We start from the raw sequence: 16,892 nt of genomic DNA, 5'->3' as shown, positions 1-16,892 counted from the left end.
TGAGTTTTTTGTAGCTATGTAGAGCTATCTTGTATCTCTCTCTATCATTATTGTCGTAATTACTGCGCCAGCGCCTCTCTAAGTTACGGCATCGTTGTCTCTCAAGTCTCAGTAGTTCTGAGAACCAAGGAGCAGAGGGTTTATTACGGTTAGGCTGCAGTTTTTTGATAGGTGCTACACTATCCAGTGCATTATTCAGCCACCGCCCATAGTTGTTAGAAGCTTCATATGGATCATCTAAGTCTTTGGGTTTTGTGGATTTGAGAATGTTATTAAAAACAGGGTAATCAATATTTTTCCAATCACGGCATTTGATCTGAGAGCGTATAGTGGGCATAGAGTTTTTATGGTTCCTAATTAATATAGAGAATTTTACTGCCGAGTGGTCTGTCCAGGTGAGTGGAATCACAGTGGGTTGATTCACAAGTGAGTTATTTGTAAATAAACCGTCCAGGGTGTGACTAGCTTGGTGAGTGGCTGAAAAAACTCGTTGTTCTAAACCGGCAGCCAAGAAATCAGAAATAATCCTAGTAGAATCTTTGTCTGCATGATTTTCTAAATGAAAATTAAAATCACCCAGTATTGTGTATTGTGTATTGGCGGCTACTGGTTCTAACAAAAGATTAAGAGCTTTCAGAAAAGGTGTTCGCAAGGTGGGTGGTCGGTAAAGTAGGGTTCCTTTAAAAGTTTGAGTAGGAGAAAGAATAAAAGTAAAACCTAGATGTGAAGCATCGCCTTCAGCATTGGTTGCATTAGCAATGTTCGAGTCGGATGTTACATGTGTGCCGGTAGTTTCCTCTCTTACCTCAGCAGCAGCATTTTGCGTCTGTGAGATCTCAATGAATGCCGTCATCTCAATTGGTAACCCTTGGGGACAACACTGCGTATGTGCCGTTACCGGGTCCAGCGAAGTATCAACATCCGTTGGCATGACTGATGGAAGTGTCAGACAGATGTCTAGCACGCATTCTTCTCCGCATAGCAGGCAGCGTAGCACAGGTAAGATGCAATCTCGCCAGATTGGTCTGAAAGACAGAAACGATGCGGTATTTCTTTCTCGTAAACAAGTTAATCCCAAAATTTGGACGATGCGCTCACAACACTTCATCTCCAATAGAGCTCTCTCTATGGTGCTTGGAGTGGCGCTGGTGATTTGGCTTGCATATCGTAGCAGAAGGAGCAAAAATAGTATCCCCGCAACGAGTCCCAAAAGGAGAAGCAGTCCGCCAAACACCGAGTGCACAAAGTTTGGAAATATTCCTTGGACTACTTGAAAAGGTGCTAACAGTCCGGAACATACGTTCTTAAATAGATGTACAATACCGCTCCTATGAGACATGTTTAAGATACGACTTAACATTTAGGAGAAATGTATATGGCAGTTTGTAGTTAAGCGAGCATGTATCTCGGCAGAAGTCCTTGCGACTTGCAGATCTTAGGTCTCTTTGGCCGAGGTCAGTGGCACAGTTTTTTGCAAAAGAATAGCTTTCATTCTGCTTAAAGTATCAATTCGCATATAAGAGATGTTCAGTGAAGGCCATAAAGGTGACTCCCTGTCTGTCTTGGTTTTTGGAAACAATATTTGCATACAGCAGTGACCCTGGCTGACACAGTAACTAGATATGGTATACCTGGCAATATGCCATAGCAGCTGTGATCGTTCAACATGAGGCAACTCTCATTTGAAAGTTGTCCAAATATTAGATCAATCACTGCAGTCGGTGAACCTTGCAGGTAGCAGGATAAGTTGTTAGAGGAACCATTGCAGGCCCGTGTAAGTTTATACACTGACAAAGGAGAGAACCGCTTAGTGCATTTTCACAGTTTTTACCACTAAGAAACAATTCACGTCCCCCACTCCAACATCTGTGTGTGTGTAAGGTAATTCTCAGGATATCTTGATGTATTCTTTTTTTAGTTTTTCAAAACACCTTTATTGAAACAAATTAAAAGCTGTCATGGTACATCGTGCATTATCCAAATGCTTCTATACTTGCGATAATTGACAAGGCATGCAGTGCAATATACAGGAATGATAGCTGTGGAGACCTATAGGCATCCTTAACAATCACTATTTGTGCCTGACAGCGGACGAAGCTGTAGAAGGGAGCTGGGGGGGGTAGGGAAAAAAAAGAGGGCTTGACAGGGCCTGGGGGGGGGGGGAGGGGAGCAGGCAGCTAACCAACACCGGCGGCCGGCACGGACCCAAGGCCGGCAGGGAGCGTGGGAGAGGCAGTGCCGCTGGAGCGGAGACGGGAAGGCAAATAAGCAACCAGAGGGCCCCCGAATGTCAACAGGCCGGGACCTAGCAGGCATTAAGTCCCAAAATTCCGACAGAAGAGTCTGACACCGGGAAGCGTCCTCCAACCAACTCTCAACCTTGGGGGCGGGTCGACGGCCCCAACACATGGCCACGCTACGCCTGGCAAGCACCAGCAGCATTGCGATGAGACGGCGGGAGGCATCAGGGCAGAACTTTACTAAACCGAAGAGGCCCAGAGAGGGATTCGGACTGACCGGCGCACCAAAAATATCAGAGATTGCGGAACAAACCGATTGCCAGAAATCAGACACCTTAGGACAGAGCCATGCAAGATGAGCAAAATCTGCCGCCGGTGCGGCACAACGCATACAGTTATCACCAGGTAGAAGCCCGAGCCTGTGGAGCTGCACTGGGGTGCGGTACAAACTGTGCAGATATTTAAAATGAATCAATCGGAGACGGTAATTAGGCGATAGCTTCTTAGTCTGGTTACAACAATATAGCCAGTCCGCCGGCGAGATATCGGTGTCGAGATCCGTGCTCTATGCCATCCGAGCACAGTCGGAGAAAATGGGGAAGGAACCAGAGTGAGCGCATACAGTTGAGTCACGAGCTTGCGCGGGGACGAAGAAGTGTAAATGAAATCCAGAGCGGGCATGGTAGGAGGGGGCTGAGGAAAGGTACAGTGCAATTTCCGGCAGGTGGCACGCAACTGATAGTAGAGAAGTGTATCCGGCAGTCCCGATGCATCCGGAAGCGTGTAAAAGGTGTTCCCCGGGTAAAGATCCGCGATCGTCAGTAGACCTAGACGCCTCGCACTCGCAGACGAGCTGGACACCTGAAGTGAGGGGAAATCCGGGTGATCTACAATGGGCATAGAGTTAGCGGAGAGCATGGGAGCGCCAGAGAGACAGCACAGGCCCGACCAAGCCCAACGTAGCGTTGCGACCGTGTTGATCTCAGTCCGGGGACGCACCGACGGCGCAAACAGAGCCGTGGATAGGGGCCAGGGAGACGCTACATCCGTCTCCACCGCAACAAGCGGTTGGTAAGGAGAGGGATGGATCCAGAAATGCAGAAAACTAGCCTGAACACACAGGGCGTAAAGCTGTAAATTAGGCGCACCCATTCCGCCAGCGACCATGGGCAGAGTGAGGGTGTCATAAGCGACTCTTGGCTGTTTACCAGCCCAAACCAATGAAATTAAGTAAGAGGAATGGGAATATTTAGGAACAGATAAAGGAATTTAGGGAGGACCACCATTTTAGCTATTGCAATCCGGGCTGCCAGAGATAACGGGAGTCGGCTCCATGATGAAATCCTGGACTCCAACCAGTCCACGGCGCATCCAAAGTTCGATCTCCAAAGCTCGTCTTTATCTCTGCTGATCCAAATCCCCAAATAGCGCGTGGGGCCTGAGGCCCACACGAAAGGAAAATCGGGTGTGAAAGGGAGAGTAGCGTCAGTCAGGGGGAACAGGACCGACTTGCCCCAGTTCACCTGTATCCCTGACAACCCACCAAAATGAATGATTTCTCGAACCATAGGGCTAAGGTTCTCCTGAGGATGGCGAATGTACAGCGTGACGTCGTCGCGTACATAGATACTAGCAGCGAACGGGAAGTGAACCCAATGCCTCTATGAGTGTGGTGCTGTCACAATCTAGCGGCCAGGGGCTCCATGGCCACGGCAAATAACATAGGCGACAGCGGACACCCCTGGCGTGTGCCTCTAGCGATGGGAATGGGGTCAGAGATCTGGCTATTGGTGTAAAGGAGTTTGACCTTGCGAAGAAATATTTCACCGAAGCCTATGCACAGCAGGACATAAAACAAGAAGGGCCATTTTAACGTGTCAAATGCCTTTGTGGTGTCCAGTAAGGCGGCGACAGCCAGTAACTGGGGGTTAATTTGGTGCAGGACCGAGAAGATGGTGCGGAGATTATGTAATGTAGCTCTATCAGGAATAAACCCTGATTGGTCGGGAAGGGCGATGGTGGGCATAAGTAAGAGTAACCGGGACGCGATCAGTTTGGCAAAGCTTTTGTTGTCGATGTTGATTAAGGAGAGGGGACGGTACGAATTGCGGCTATCCGCAGGTTTATCGGGCTTCAAGAGTAGAGTTATCAAGGCCTCACGGAGCGAGGGTGGAAAACAGCCATTATCCAGTGAATCATTGTACATTGCGGCAAGGTGCGGCACCAGTATGTCGGCGTAGGTTTTAGAAAACGTGGCCGGGAGGCCGTCGAGTCTGGGGAGACCGCCAATGGCAGCCAGTATCTCCTCCCTGGAGAATGGTTCATCAAGAAATTTGCGGTGGTAGTCCTCAAGCCAGACTAGCGCAATGGACCTGAAATATGGATCGAAGTCCATCTTCGGCAGAGGAGGGCCAGCGGAGTAGAGCCGGGAGTAGAAGTCAATAAAGCGAGATTGAATTTCTACCGGGGAAGTGGTCCTACCATAACATAGGGCCGTTACATACAAAGCGGCACGCGGGGGGGCGAAGAAGGTTGTCGAGTGTACGGCCAGGGCGATACCCCTCACCAAAGCAACGCGCCCGACCCTCCCTACCTATAAAGCACAGTTCACGCCCGGATTCTTCCGAAAATTCTGTGTGTTTTTTACGCAGAAGGGCCAGTGTCTCAGAACTAGGGCGGGTCACCTGACTAGCCTCCAAGTCACGAATCTCCGCCTCAAGCTTCATCAGAGTGGCGCGGATAGAACGAAGCACCCCTGCCTGCTTAGAAATGCACTCACCCCGAATGACGACCTTAAATCCCTCCCAAAGGGTAGACGCCGAGTCCACAGTGCCCGCGTTGAGATCAAAATAATTAGTGATCGCTGTCTGTATGTCCGTGCAAAAAGTGGTATCACACAGTGCATCAGGAGAAAGGCGCCAGGCAAAGGCCCGGTGTGAAGAGAGCGGAGGGCGAATGCGAAGCTGGACTGGCGCGTGATCAGAAAAAGTCCGAGCCATGTGCGCCGCATCCACTAGCTAGGACAGGGTGTCTGGCGTGGTCAACCAAAAGTCGATGCGCGACCAGCAGCCCCGGGCTCCAGTGAAGCAAGTGCCCTCCTTCAACGTGGGGTGGGAATGGCGCCAGGCATCGTAAAGAGCATTGTCTGAGAGGATAGATACAAGAGCTGCTGTGACACGCGGGTGGGATGAGGAGGGCCCAGATCTGTCCAAGGAGGCGGAAATAGCAATATTAAAGTCCCCCCCCAAAGAATAGCGGCAGGTCCACATGAAGAGATGAGGTGACCTACATGAAGGAAAATTCTGCATCATCACAATTAGGGCCATAGACCGTGGCAAGCGTTACTGCCTGTGCAAAGAGCACGCCATTGAGAATCACGTAACGTCCCTCCGGATCCTGGATCACTCGGATTGTCTGCCAAGGTAGGCCCTGCCTCACCAAGATAGAGACCCCTCTGGCGTAGGATGAATAGGTGGCGGAGTGGGTTTCCCCCCAATACCGGGAGCACAGCCTAGAAGTAGACCCAGGCAACAAGTGGGTCTCCTGCAAGAGACAAATCCACCCTATGTCGCTGCAAGTGAGAGAGGATTAAACGGGCTTTACGGTGATCATTCAAGCCCCGGATATTCCAGGACCAGCACACTACCTCAGTCATGGGGAAAGTGAGCGAGACAGTGTAACAAACAGCTCGCCAATGGGCCATGGAGAAAAGCAGAACGAACCCCTGGGGCCTAGGTGTAGGGCCGGAGGGCAGTCCGCCCGCGCGTGTGGAAGAGGCGGGCACCAGAGGACCAGGCAGAGAGGGGAGCCACAGCCCGGACAGGGAGAGGAGGGCGCGTTAGCAAGGAGTAGGCAGGCGAGGAACAGGGTGTGTGGACCAGCCGCGGGCCGCACGTTCAAGACGTGTGACGAATCCGGGAGGATGGAACATGGTGGAGGGGGTAGGGAGCAGTGGAGCAAAAGGGGGCGACATTCAGCACATAACCAGCAATTAAAGACAGTGTATGCCCAGAGGCACTGCGGAACACAACCAAGCAGGTGAATCAAGGACAGCCATGGCAGTATGCACAGTACAGCATCAATAAGAAAACGTCTGAAAGTAACCGCAATAAACAAGACAGCGGTTAACCAGGGCCACCTGAACCCCAGCACAGCAGCAATGAGTAAGCACTTAGAATCAGAGTAGAACAAAAACACTGCGGCAATCTGAAGCCGCATCCTCAGTAGAGGAAACATACTTCCCACAACCCTCCCCACCTCCCTCCCCCTTCCCAACAGAACAACTCCCATTGCGCTGTCCCCAACCACCCCACTCCCACTCCAACCCCCCAATCAGGCTGAGTTAACCACCCCTCCCACCCAAGGAACCCACAACCAGGAAACAGAGGAACGGTGGGAATGGAGGGAATCATCCCGTGGGGGCATGGCAGGGCTAAGCATACACCCCTGCAAAGGAGCAGGGTAGCCAAACGGAATTCTCATCAGACATCTTTGAAGAAGAATAACAGGTATACGTCCAGTGAGGAATGCACTACTCAGTCATTGTCGCTGAGGCGGCCAGCTCCATCAGGTTGAGACTTAGCGGGAGAAGAACAGACTTCCTTGTCCAGTCTTTTTGCAAAGGCCAGGGCCTCACCAGGATCTGGAAAGACGAATGTTTTCGACCCCTGGCGGACCCTTAGCTTCACCGGGTAGGCCAGTGAGTAGAGGACCTCATGCTTGAGAAGGAGGCATTTGGCAGGGAAGAATTCTCTCCAAGCGGCTTGCACTGCAAGGGTATAGTCAGGGTAAAAGGAAAGAGCGTTACCCTGATGGGTGATGGCACCCCTGTCACGTGCCGCCCATAGGATGGCATCCCGGTCCCGGTAATTCAAGATCTTAGCTATGATAGGACGCGGGGGCAGCCCGGGACCAGGGCGGGGGCCCAGCGAGCGGTGAGCCCTCTCTACGATGAAGACGGTGGACAGTACTGAACCAAACAGCTCCCTGATCAGCTGCTCCACGAAGTCCTCCATCTTGGAAATATTTGTGGATTCCGGGATGCCGGTAATGCGTAGGTTACACCTCCGGGAGCGGGCCTCCAAGTCCTCATTCTTGTCCCGAATCACGGCGAGGATCTTGTCCATCTGCAACAACTTCTGACGGTCCTGGGTGGCAGCGTCCTCCAGGTCAGAGACCCTGGTTTCCACGAGCAGTAAGCGATTGTCATGGGAGTCCACCCGGGACTTCACCTTGTCCAGGCGGGTCGAGTTCTGGTCCAGCTGAGCGGCAATTCCCATCACCGTGGATTTGACTTCCAGCATAATGGCCTTGAGATCGTCCTCTCGGGATGGGGGGACCTCCATACCGCCAGCGGGGTCGGAACCCTAGGCGCCCGCAACGTCCTGGCGGGAAGATCTGCGCAGCTCGAAGGCGATCTTGGGCTGTTTAGGATCACTCTTACCCATGGTGTAATGTCTCAGCCAGCTGTGACAGCCCTGATGGATGTAGGAGTAACAGCAGTGCAGCAGCCTCAGTAGCAGGCCGCAGGAAGGGGCACACGGTGGATGGGCTTCAGCCAGGACCTCTACACAAGGCACAACAGAGGCACCCCAGGGAGCAGCAAGGAGGAAGCAGCAAGCGTCCGGATGCGACCAGGATGGCCCGGGCAGACGTTGAAACGAGCTGGTGCAGTATTGCGCCGAACTCCCGACAGGTTGGCCAGCAGAGGGAAGCATGTAGCAGGTTGAGGAATGGGGCGCACTGTCAGCCGACCAGGCCACACCCCTTGGGAACAGGCAGGAGGTAAGTACCGACGTGGAGCCCGAAGGGAGAATCCTCCTCGCAATCGGCGGTCAAGCAAGGCATCCACACTTCAACAGTGGCGGTCTTCAGCCATACACTCCAATGTAGGACCGCGACAGGCAGACGCAGCCAGATTACCAGCAAGATCACAAGGTGGGAGGCAGGCAGATCCAATAGCAGAGCACTACCAGGGGCGGCAGGGAAGGAAGGAAAGGCAGATGCTTTCGCCGTGACCCTCCACAGGACAACGTGGGCAGCGCAGGAAAGAAGGCAGGAGGGACGGCAGTAGTGTTCCATTGTGCCCAGGACGGCCCCACCCAGGCCGCAGAAGTGGTGCGAGGGTGCGCACTCCAGCGCTCGAGCAGAAGGCAGCAGCCAGTATACCTCAGGCAGCAGAAGATAGGGCCCACCATCCCCGGGCACATCAGCGCCGAGGTGTTGCCCCCAAAGCAGGAATCAGTGTAGAGGGAACAGAGGGGCGCCAGCAGCCACCAGGCCAGGCCCAGCAGTGATCAGCGCGGGAGGCACGATGAAACAGAACCGCAAGGGACCCTCCAGGACAGAGCAGCCACTCGGCCCTGCCACCAAGCACCAGGGCGCCCTCCAAGACAGCAGGACCACACAGCAGGAACACACGGCGGAGAGGCAGCGAACCGCACTCCGTCCCCTCCCAGGAGCGAGGTGACAGGAGAGGGCACAGGCAAGGCCACGCCGCAGGGCACCCCAGGCAGCGCGAGGGCTGCAGCAAGCAGGCGACAAACCTCCCGATCGCGGAAGCCGGCACCATCCGACAAGAGGGAAAACCAGCAGGGGAAAGCCGGAGGGCCCACCACCCCCACAGCCAAGCTGCAGGCAGCACCGCAACCGCTGCGGGGCAGAGATGGAACCACTAGGCTGCCGCGAGGCCGCAGCGCCACGCAGCCTGGCCACACAGCGAACAGCCCCCACCAGCGAGCCCCTCGGGCAGTAGCACGACTCACCGCAGAAGTCGGGGGACCGTCGAAGAGGCCAGGAAGCAGGCACACAGCGGATCCACCGGTAGGGAGCTCCAGGCCCAGCAGAAGGGAAGGCAGGCCACAGCCCAGGGGTCCGGCGTCAGCCACGAGGTTGAAAACTGAGCCTGGAATGTCCGAAGAATCGCCGGAAACAGCCAGGTAGGTGCCGGGTGTTCCCCAGAGGCAGGGATTAGAAATTTAGTGCCAATAGATAAGCGATGTCTGCAGGATTATTATGGATATGATCGCTTGGCCGGCAGAGCCCACTCAAAGTGCGGCCATCCTGCAGCCGGCCAAGCCACGCCCCTCATGTCTTGATGTATTCTTTACCCAACTTTTCATATGTGCCTGCTGGTATGTGTTTTAGGCAATACTGAAAATTGAAAATTGTAACAGGTAGAGTGATTGTTCCATGTATTATCCATTCAGTAGCTGGCTTTTCTGCTACCGTATATGGCAATCTTTCCAGTTTTTCAGTGCTCTGCACCGTATAGTCTGCTCCCCTTTGTGCCAATTTGATCTGTTGATCAGTGAGATTGAATTCTAAAAACAGTGATGTAGTATTGAATAAACTCCAAGGCACATAGCCTGAATGGAGGTTTTGTAACATCCAGCCTAATAGCATGATAGAACGTAATTGCGACTGACCATGCTGCAACATGACCAAGTCCTGTTCCATGATGTCTATGGCAGAAGACACTATGCTGTCCAATGAATATATCCTGGATGACAGAGTCATTAACCTATTGTCAACTACATAGAGAGTGTTCTCTAAATTAATACAATCGATTTCTCATATTCTTTCTGCAGTCTCTGCTTGCGTAATCTTCCATGCTTCATTATAAGCAGCATGGATACCGGCATATAATGGAGTGGAGTGGTGTGGCTCACTGGTTAGAGGCGGCAGACCCGGAAGCAGGAGTCGGCCCGGGACCAGGGTTCAATTCCTGACGCGGCTGGGTCGTGGACCAGGGTCAGCGGACTCGATAATTCTCGCCTCGGTGCCTACTCTAACCAGGAGTCCCACTCGGAAACTCTGGGCATTAGCTTGCCTAATCTCCACAACGGCCCCATCAACGCCGGGATGCCTGGCTTCACCTTGGGGACTCCCAGTAGGGACCATCCCACAGGGAAAGCCAGTACGGGTTCCCCAGCGGTATACCGTGCCAGGATACTCCGGTAGTAATTGAGCGTGTTACAAAACAGCTTATAACATAACATATAACATAACATATATAAAACGTTTATGACACGGGCTTCTTGGTCCTAGCAAGAATTCCCTAAGATCAGCGCCATGTTTAAGTAAAGATAAGTATTGCTTTACATCCTTAAGTGTCGATCTATGTAACCAATCAAGGCACAGTTTCCCTACACTGTATGTTGTTACTATTCCAGGATGCTGTCTTTGAACATATCTTGAGTCTGGCCTAGTGAATGTGAAACCCTGTGTTTTGTTCAGGAATCTATCTTGACAGTTGTTTGTGTCTGTGGCCAGATCAACCGTTTATTCAAATCTGGATCTGTTCTGTTGTGATGTAAAATAGTATGTACGTTAACCTCCCCCTCTGAAGTGTTATTACTTTCAGGTGTAGGTGTAGGTATGGATGGGTTGTTCATGTCTTTGATCTTGGCTAACCCAAGGCAAGATGTCTGTTGGACAGTGTCATTCAAAAACATAATTTGCTCAGGGATGATGAAGGCTCAAAATAAAGCTTCTACACCCTGTACCTGCCAATCTTTTGTGCCCCAAACAGATTTTGTCTCAACGTTCTTTCCAAAAGTCGAAACCTAGTTTAGACAGTTGGGCATAAAAGGCTGCAGAATAAATCTGTTTTGTATTGGTCAACATACCTTTCATTCCTGTTTTGTTTACATTTTTAAAGTAAAATGATTCTGGATTTGATACATTGAACCCTGAAAAGTATGGAAACTTATTGGAAAAAGTTTTTGAGCTACCCTTTTGCTGGCGTAGGACAATGTTCCCATTGATTATACATTAATACATTTCTAGGATTTGCAGATTTGTGCAAGAAATGATGACCATAGTAATTATAACAATACATTTGTTCATAGTCTAAAGAACCTTCCTAATATTCATGATTAGTGAACACTGCAGACATTTCTAGGTCTGACATCATATTATTAACAGTCTCGAAGTCCCAATCATCAAAAAAGGTACTAGATGAAACAAAGTCACTTAATGAAATCTTGAATACGTGTGAAATCTTCAACAGCTCCGACGAAAAAAAAAATCATATTCTGTTTTGTCCCAAGCTATACCACCTGGTATAGGAATGGCTGTGATATTCACTGAAGACAAGTCTCTTTGTTCATGATGGGATGATTTGTGTGGTTTGAGGAGTAAGTTGATGTTCTTACTTGCTGTGTCCCTTTTGACATATCTTCCATTCATCAGCATGCCCAGAGTTATTACCAGAGCTAACCAAAGTAGAAGAAAAAGTACACCCAACATAATCTGAAGTTCAATCCATGGTGAAACTAGATAAGTCTTTTCCAAGTGATGAAAAAACTAATTTGCTTGTTCTTTGAAAGTTATTTTCACTGGCGTTGTTTCAGGTTCGTTGAGATCCTCGGAAAACGTATCAAAGTTAATGAAATAGCCAGAGGCAGTTCTGTCAATTGTTGGGATTGCATCAGGATTCGTTGAAATCACTGGAACCGCTTGATCACTTGTTACTTCATTGTAGACAGGTGTTTCTTGACAAACTGTTATTTGGGTTTCAAGATGTACAAGTTCCATAGCTTTATTGCATAGTCCTTCTTTTCGCACTGCAGATTCCTCAAAGGTGATGAGTCTCTCAGTTTGAACCTCTTGGATTGTAGCCAGATTAGTGCGCCTGCTACTTGGTCGGAGTTCACTTGGCCTACTGCTTAGTATCGGCCACATAGTGTGGTTTTATCAGGTCGATGGACACAAACCTGTTCTCCTTTTTACCAGCAAGGGGCGGCAGTAATACTGTTATTGATCCGTGGATTGCTAGGACTGGTACTGGTTGTCTGTAAGAAGGCCCAAATTCCTTCTTGTCCACAATCATTTCTCTGACTAGATCCCCAAGCTTTGGGATACAGACAGGCCTTGCTGGGACGGTCAGTTTCTCCCCAGTGGTGGTTGGCTTCAGGATCACGTTGCTTTGTTTCGTTCTTAGTTCATTTAAGTCCTGTAAAACAGTCAAACGATCTTTGATATCAAAATCTTTTTGTTCCACCACTGATGTCTGACAATCAAGGTCCCCGACTATCATTCTTGTCCCAAAAAGGACCTCTATGGACTGAACGCCCCTAGAGAACTTCTTGGCAAGTTGTTAAGACTCCGTTGGACACTTATTAGATGTTTGACCCACCCGTCACCCAAACCTAATACCCTAGCTGTTATAGATTGATTTATGTCCCGTTTTTTTCTCTCCACAACTAAATTTCCCTCAGGATGGAATGGACTAGAGTAACGCAGTGCAACGCCCAAATTGGCCATGGCCTCTTTGTAAGCTTGAGAGCTAAACACAGGACCCTGGTCAGAATGTAGCGTGCCGACTGCGTATGTGCCGATAAAGACTTGCAAATCTTTTATAACAGTTCGAGCGTCAGCCGCGTCCTGAGCCCACATCCAAATGAACCTTGAACATGAATCCACTGCAACCATGATATATATATAGTTACCATCCGTTTGTAAGGGACCACAGTGGTCCAGGTAAACACACGCTAAGGGTTTATCTGAAATTTACAGGGGCGTCTGCGCAGGACGTTTCACAGTAGAGACTTTCATCTTCTGGCATATTTCACATTCCAAAACATAGTTTCTGGTTTGTTTCCTCATGCGTGGCCACCAGTATCTCTGTTTTAATAATGATACTGTGGCGGAAGCACCTGCATGAGCAGATGCGAGCCCTTCATGTGCTGCTAGGATAAGTCCTAATCTATGTTTCAAGTTTGGAATTACCCTATCCCCCACTCCAGGGATTCGAGCAAACTGAACATTGTTTGCATCAGTTATATACGAGTATTTGAGTCGAAACCCTTTCGGTAATGTTTTACCACTGTCTTTGCTTGAAGCATTGAGAGCTAGCATTATTTTGCTGTCTATTTTTGGTTTTGAACGAGTGAATGCAGCTACGGAAGCCGTTTGCACAGCTGCCTTCGCGGCTTCATCAGCCAATGAATTCCCTTCAACGTCAACGCCATCACGTTGATGACTCAGTGTATGTATCACATGAGTGTTTTGTAGTCCTTCTCGTAACTGAACTACTTGTTCCCAAAGGGTTTTATGCTTAATTGTGCCTCCTTTTGCATCTTTGAAACCATTTTGAAGCCAGTTTTGCAAGTATTCATTGAAAGATTGAACACAATAAAAAGAATCGCACACTATGAGTGTGGGGAATTCGTGATCCAGGTTTTCAAGTGCCATTTTGAAGGCTTATAATTCAGCTCGCTGAGCTGTACAATCTCCTAAGGATTGATTTTTTGTGACCATTGGTCTAAATTTGCCATCGCGCCAACGACCTTTAACGATCGCGCACGCCGCACTATAGGCTTGTTTACCCTCCGTAGTGGATTGAGCTGATCCGTCAGTATAAATTATATATTCATACTGGTCAAGAGGCAGAATTTCAGTAGGCAGAGGACATTCTTGTTCAAATTGTAGAAATGCTTGAGTTTTCAAATAAGGATCAAAAACGTATTCAACATCTGTTGCAGGAAGATAATGAACTCAATGTATCCATCATGGATGTAAAGCTTTAGCATTTGGAATGCTTGCTTTTGTCACTGCCTCTAAGGCAGGTACAGGAGTTATGACCATAATGCGTTTCCCCTGGGCGAGGGCTCTTTCTTTTGCTACAGCAGTTTGAACAGCTGTCAGCATTTTTTCTGTTGAAGTGAATTTCATTTCTGCTTGTGTGTGCAAGTGTCATTTGTATGGGAATGGTACTTTCTCACCTTCGTTAAAATTTAAGTAGGTGAATCCGCATTGACCTGGAATGATCCGGATCACTAAGTTGCGTTCGTTTACGCGTGTTTGTAAATGTTTAGTTGCTAAAATGTCTGCTTGCAATTAACGCAAAATTTCGGTGTGTTTTTGTGTCCAATTTACTGTTTTAAAATCAGGTTTTATTAATTCGTAGAGAAGTTTAACCCTTTCTGCATAGTTTAGAATGTAAGTTCTTACAAAATTTAAGAATCCTAGAATCGACTGTAGGTTTTTTAATGTTTTTGAAGGTTGGAGCACCGCACATTTCTCTATAAAGTTTGCTGCCAGGCTTTTTCCTTCATTTGAATGTTCATATCTTAAAAAGAGGACGTTTAAATGGGCAATTCTAGATTTTTTTTAATTGAATTTATAACCCTCAGAGGCAAATCCATGTATAATGGTATTCACCCTATTCAAGTGCCTATCCAAGTCATTATCTGTCAGATAGATGTCATCCACATATGATAATGCTTCATCATCATAAATTTGTAGTAATTCTGTTACTCTTTCTGAGAATAACCCAGGACTATTCTTGAAAACTTGGGGGAGACAACAGAAGTGACTCTGTGTCCCCATTATTGAGAAAGCGGTCAAATACCTACTTTCTGGTGCAATATTTTGACAAAAGAAACCGTTAGAAATATCGAATGTGATTTTATATTTTTAAGCACAATGTTATTCATTAATGCTGTACTGTGTGAATTTTGCACTGCAAATGTTTTGCAACAAGAGTTTAGATGTCTGTAATCCAATACTAGACGATATGTATTGTCTGGTTTGGATACAGGAAACAAAGGATTGTTCATTGACGAGGAGCATGTTTCAATCACCCCTTGGTATTCAAGTTGATCTAATATCTCCCTGACCTGTGTTTTAGCTTCTTGCTTAACTTGGTACTGCCTTTGTGCATTTGGTTGATTTTTTAACTGGATTTTATGGTGAGGAGAATCCTCATCCCATCCCACATGATTTTTATATAATACAGGAGCTTGGGCAACTGCCCATTTCCTGGCATAAGTATATTTTAAATGAATTGGAATATGGTTAGAGAAGGCTGGCATAATGATCTCTTCGCCATGTGGGCACTCCCTGATAAATTCTGGTGGCCAGTCTTGTTCAGCTAGAAGAATGTCATAACCCTTAGAAAGCCTCTCCCAAAAGAGTGCTTTCACTCTTCTTGGTATGTCTCCCTCCATCTGGAGTGTTATTTCATATAACGTATGTGGAGAACTAATCCTGGTATCTGCAGTTTCAACTTGAATGAATTCATTCAAGTCCACTGTCTCCAGAAGATCCTTCAGGTTCTGGCGACCTATTGTGACTTCTGCTGCGCTGTCCAACATTGTCTGAACCCATTTTCCGTTCTTGAGTTGTGTCCTCAAGATCCTCGGCATGTCTGATTTTTAGACCTGCTACCTTATTTTTGGTAAATTGAGGTTTCTTGTTTTTCTGAACGTGTTGATCGTCTTTGGACTTCACACGTTCTTCCTTGTTTTCTGACCGTCCTCTTCTTTCGAATTTCTGTGACGAAGTCTGAAAGGTACGAGAGGAATATGTATCAGTATCTTGATAGCTATCAGGTTTTCTCAAATTATCCCTATTGCTGAGGTTGTACCTCCTTTCAGAGGGCTCCTTTTGAGGAGACCTACCTCTGGATTGAGAGCACTTCTCTTTAGAAGTTTGTTTGCTTTTTTCCCACTTCTTTTTAGAAGGTGTAGGAGTGTTTTTAGTAAAGACCTTTTCAGGACTTTCAGACAGTTTGGGTTTAACTGGTTTACCACCCAAACTGTCTACCTAATTCTTCATAGGATTTTTTAATTATTTTGGCTAGTTCTTGTGGTTGCTCAGTTACATCAAATTCCCTTAACTTCTGGCAGATCGCCACTGATGCTGCTTCTCCTTTAATATTAGCTAATATTATTGCTGAGACCTGACCAAATTTAAAGCAGGCTCTGCTATTCGTTTTGAATCTGTTTCAGGACGTCAGGTATTACCGCCATAGATGGAACACCATGTGTTTTAGTGTAGATTGCAGCAAAGACTGTACCCCATGTGGTGCAGTCCTCCAGATGTGGTGTGATCCCCATTGGTAAACAGATTGTTAAAATTCTGTGTTTCTCATGAGGGCTAGTATTACGAAAAACTGCTTCAATCTAAGTAATTTTTTGAGCTATCCAGAATGGAATTTGTTCACGTTTTGTAGGTAATTTACCTATGACTGAGTGTAAAGTCTGAGGTGTAATTTTAAGTGTATTCCCCTGGTGAGAGGTTTGTTGTGGAATAACTACTGTTGGTTGGACTGTAAAAGTCAGCATGACATATTGAACCAATTGTCTGTAGATTTTGATCAACTCTTTAAGTTGAGTTAGTAACTCCGCATCTGACATTTCTTCAATGTCAGGATGTGGTGTATAGCCGGCTAAAATTGGCCATGTTGCTCCTGGTCTACCTAGTGGACCGACCCTGGTAATGTGATTTAAATGATTTAGGGCGCCTTTAAACCAGAGCTCGTGCTCCTGGTATGTGAGTGGAATTTCTATATCCTCAAAAGGAATATACTCATCCAGTGGTTCATCTTCTTTGTAGAAGTGAAACAAGTGTGTTATTTGCTTCTGGGAAGACTATCCATGAATAGAATACCTCTGTCTGATGATATTCATGTGCCTCTATCACAAAAACTGCCAATACAACCTCTTGATGTTAGTCCATGTTTTTTAAGTTTTACTTTACTACAGCATTCTCATCGGTTACTTGGAAACCTGTAATGTTAAAAGCAGGTCTGGCGTTTTCGCCTGCAGCTCCAGTCGAGTTGTTATCCTTGTTTTTGTTCATTGTGAAATGAAAATTGCTGCGCAAGTTTCAAGGGAACAAAGATAAGGTGCACTATATTTT

Source organism: Lissotriton helveticus, chromosome 7 (assembly GCF_964261635.1).
Source record: "Lissotriton helveticus chromosome 7, aLisHel1.1, whole genome shotgun sequence".
Taxonomy (NCBI): Eukaryota; Metazoa; Chordata; class Amphibia; order Caudata; family Salamandridae; genus Lissotriton; species Lissotriton helveticus.
This window is presented reverse-complemented; position numbering follows the sequence as displayed.